Raw genomic sequence first — 4,472 nt, 5'->3', positions numbered from 1 at the left:
GGTTAGCCCAGTGATGGGTATTAAGGAAGACACGTACTGCATGGAGCACTGGGTGTTATACAAAAACAATGGATCGTGGACCACTACATCAAAAACTAATGATGTATTGTATGGTGACTAACATAACATAATAAAATGAAAAACTACAAAAAAAAAAAAGAAAAAAGAAAGTCCCTCATAAGCAACATGTAGTTGAGTGTTGTTTTATTATCCATCAGCTGTGCTATGTCTTTTGATCAGGAAATTTAATCCATTTACTTTTAAAGTAATTATTCTTAGGGAAAAACTTACTATTGCATTGTTTTCTGTTTTGTAGTTCTTTCGTTCATCTTTTCTTCTCTTGCTATCCTTCTTTGTGTTTTTTGATTTATTGTGGTCATATATTTTTATTTCTTTTCTTTTGTATATATTCTGTATGGTTTTTTGTAGTAATCATGAGGCTTACATAAAACATCTTATAACAGCTTATTTTAAGCCAATAACAACTTAAGTTCAATAGCATATAAAAACTCTATTCTTTTTACTTCTGCCCAACACACTTCATGTTATTGAAGTCACAATTTACATCTTTTTTTTCCTTCCAAATTTTTATTTAAATTTGAATTAGTTAACGTATAGTGTGATATTGGTTTCAGGAGTAGAATTTAGTGATTTATCACTTACATAACACCCAGTGCTCATCATAACAAGCGCCTTCCTTAATACCCATTACTCATTTAGCCCGTTCCCCAGCACCTCCCTCCATCAACGCTCAGTTTGTTCTCTATCATTAAGAGTCTCTTATGGTTTGCTTCCCTCTTTTTTTTTCCATTCTTTCCCTATGTTCATGTGTTTTGTTTCCCAAAATCCATGAGTGAAATCATATGGTATTTGTCTTTCTCTAACTAACTTATTTCACTTGACGTAACACACTCTACCTTCATCCACGTCATTGCAAATGGCAAGATTACATTCTTTTTGATGGCTGAGTAATATTCCAGTGTGTGTGTGTGTGTGTGTGTGTGTGTGTGTGTGTGTGTACACACCACATCTTCTTTATCCATTCATCCATCAATGGACACTTGGGCTCTTTCCATTGTTTGGCTATTGTTGATAATGTTGCTATAAATATTGGGGTGCATGTACCCCTCTGAATCTGTATTTTTGTATCACAGTTTATATCTTTTTATATTGTCAATTTCTTAATAAATTTTATAGTTATAGTTATTCTTAATGTGTTTTTTATCTTTATATTAAAATTAATAGTGATTCATATATCACCATTATAGCATTACAGTATTCTGTATTTGTTTATATATTTATCATTGCCAGGGTTCATGTACTTTTGTGTTGTTTAGCATCCTTTCATTTCAATTTGAAGAACTCCTTTTAGTATTTCTTATAAAACAGATTATAGGGGATGAACTCCCTTAGTTTCTGTTTCGGAAAGTCTTTATCTCTCCTTCATTTTTGAACTGTTCAGCTATGTATAGTATTTTTGTTCCGTAGTTTTTTGTTTTTTTTTTTAAAGATTTTATTTATTTATTTGAGACAGAGAGAATGAGAGACAGAGAGCATGAGAGGGAGGAGGGTCAGAGGGAGAAGCAGTCTCCCTGCCGAGCAGGGAGCCCGATGCGGGACTCGATCCCGGGACTCCAGGATCATGACCTGAGCCAAAGGCAGTCGCTTAACCAACTGAGCCACCCAGGCGCCCTGTTCGGTAGTTTTTTTTTTCTTTCAGCACTTTAAACACATCCCCCAACTCCCCTCTGGCCTGTAAGATTTCTGCTAAGAAATCTGCAGATAGTCTTATGAGGGCTTCCTTGCATGTGACAAATTTTCTTTTGCAATTTTCAAAAGTCATTTTATGTTTGACTTTTGTCAACTACCTTATAATGTGTCTTCATGTAGACTTATTTAGATTTTTCCTCTTTGATATTCTTTCTGCTTTATGAATCTGAACGTTCACTACCTTCCCCCAATTTGGGAAGTTTGAGTTGTTATTTCTTCACGAATTTGCATGTCATCCTTGTACAGGGGCCATGCTAATCTCTGTATTATTCCAATTTTAGTATAGGAGCTGCCAAAAAGAGCATTGGGTCATTATTTCTTTAAATAAGTTTTCTGGTAACAGTGGTATCCTCCGTGGTAATAAACAGGTTGATTCTTATGAAATGCAAAGCTAATCTTGTCACCCCTCTACCTAAAAGTCCACACTCTTTAGAATGACCTTTGGCTCTTCAAGATGTGGGTTCAGCCCACCTTTCCAACCGCATCTCTCCCCAACACCTCTCTTTCCATCCTTCGAAGCACAAACACTGGTCATCCTGGAGATTTTTTTTTATCTCAAGACCAAGTATTCTCAGTTTCTTCAACAAAGGCTTACAATGGCTTTTCTCAGGTGACTAAATGACACACTAGCAAATGCCTTATTCTGAAGGAATTATTTATGTGCTTCTGTGACACCAGCATTTCACTACATCAATTGTCACAATGCATTTATTCATCCATCTAGCAATACTGAGTGTCTAATATAAGCAAGTATTATCCTACTTAATGCATAGATCGTATCACTCCTATCCACTGGAACTTCAGTAACTAACAGAATATCAAAAATGTCAACTTACTTCCAGTCTCAGTTTTCTCTGTGATTGGGATTCACAAAGAGCTTTTTACAACATAAGCACAATTAAAAGAAAATAAAGATTGAGAATCTTGTAATTCTTAATTTTAAGAGGTGATCATCATTTTCTTAGTGTGACCCGTGCTTTTCAAAGTATCAATTCATCTCTAAGCACAGAGTTAGTTAACAGATACATGATTTATGAATAAGTAACTAAATGGATGGTCATTAAACACCCCTTTGGACCTGAGCTGTCCATTTTATAGTTCTCTTATTTTTGTCATCTATCCTTGTTGGTAACAAGAGACCTGTAAGAAGCCACTGTCCTTCCAAAATTTTATGGCTGCAGATGCAATTCAGTGGTACATTAAGGACCTCCTCATATCAAGCATTCAATTAATATACCTGAGGTCCTCAGTCATGGAGACACATATTCCTCAGAGACTCTGTTTCTTCAGGAAATAGTGTTTGATCAGAATTTCCTAAAGGCCACTTCCTTCTCAGCAATTCTCTTTCTCCTATTATCTTGTTATTTTGCAGGGAAAACCCTACTGTTTATTTACAACATGGAAATTTTAAAGGTAATGACCATAAAAACTTTTTTTTTTTAAAGATTTTATTTATTTTTTAGAGAGCGAGCGAGAGAGAAACAGCATGAGAGGGGAGAGGGTCAGAGGGAGAAGCAGGCTCCCCGCTGAGCCGGGAGCCCAATGTGGGACTCGATCCCAGGACCCTGGGATCATGACCTGAGCTGAAGACAGACGCTTAACCATCTGAGCCACCAGGCGCCCGACCATAAAAACTTCTTAAAAAATATTTAAAAAAGATATTCTGATGGCCATCATCAAAACCAGCATCTCTATTAAATTGCTAATATCGCATCACAGATCTCTAGCAAGCATGATTTACTTTGGCCATGTACAAATAAAGCTAGAATAAGCAAAAATATGTAGAAAAAATATTTTCTTTTTCTTATGAACTAGGGCTGTTGAATGCATTAATTTGTAACATACTGATTTAATGTTATACTAGACTCTTTATGAAGGAGAAAACAGGGCCAAAATGCTATTGTGTAACCCCACACATGGCACATTTTTAAAATCATACAGCAATGGGAGAGGCCTCAAAGAAGAAACCAGAAAAATAAAACCATAGGCAAACTGCATCACCTCCATGTGAGTCATTCATCTTTCAGTGTTTTTATGTCTGCTTTGTTACCAGACTTACTTAGATTGCAGAACCACTGGGTGGAGGCCACGTCTGTCTCTGTGTTGTGGATATTTTTTCATACATTATAAGTACTTAGGAAACATTTTTTAGTAGTAATGATTCAAGAAAACAAGTTACAGAGTGCCTGGGTGGCTTAGTCATTAAGCGTCTGCCTTCGGCTCAGGTCATGATCCCAGGGTCCTGGGATCGAGCCCCACATCGAGCCCCGCATCGGGCTCCCTGCTCAGCGGGAAGCCTGCTTCTCCCTCTCCCACTCCCCCTGCTTGTGTTCCCTCTCACACTGTGTCTCTGTCAAATAAATAAATAAAATCTTTAAAAAAAAAGAAAACAAATCACAAATAGTACATGCTGTTGCACTACACATTTATTTACTAGTTCTCTCTAAAATATAGATTATTATTTTGGAACCTCTACTTCTACTTTATATAATGCATATTCCTAGACAAAAAGCCATTTACACCATTCTGAAATACACTCTGTGCCCGCTGCTTAGGTGCAATTGGATACCATATGAGTTTTTACCTTAACTCCTCTTAATACTTTCTCAAAGTTTAATATATGTCTGTTCCAGGCATGGTCTTATTTCTTCAGAGTCTTTTCAGGTCCTGCTTGGGTTTTATATTTTGTATCAAAAATCATT

The 4,472-nt window shown here is 36.4% G+C and overlaps 1 non-coding gene across 1 annotated transcript; it reads right to left on the bottom strand.

Annotated features, from left to right (window-relative positions):
• Positions 1-1,971: 1,971 nt before the first annotated feature.
• On the bottom strand, positions 1,972-2,073 carry LOC145718337 (U6 spliceosomal RNA). Its single transcript, XR_014141731.1, has one exon. It is a non-coding gene; the product is annotated as a U6 spliceosomal RNA (small nuclear RNA).
• Positions 2,074-4,472: the final 2,399 nt, after the last annotated feature.

The sequence above is a fragment of the Leptonychotes weddellii genome, unplaced genomic scaffold (genome assembly GCF_054177405.1).
Source record: "Leptonychotes weddellii isolate Sample4059 unplaced genomic scaffold, ASM5417740v2 HiC_scaffold_14291, whole genome shotgun sequence".
Classification (NCBI taxonomy): Eukaryota; Metazoa; Chordata; class Mammalia; order Carnivora; family Phocidae; genus Leptonychotes; species Leptonychotes weddellii.
Note: the sequence above shows the minus strand (reverse complement) of the source record. Positions and strands in the feature narration are given on the sequence as shown.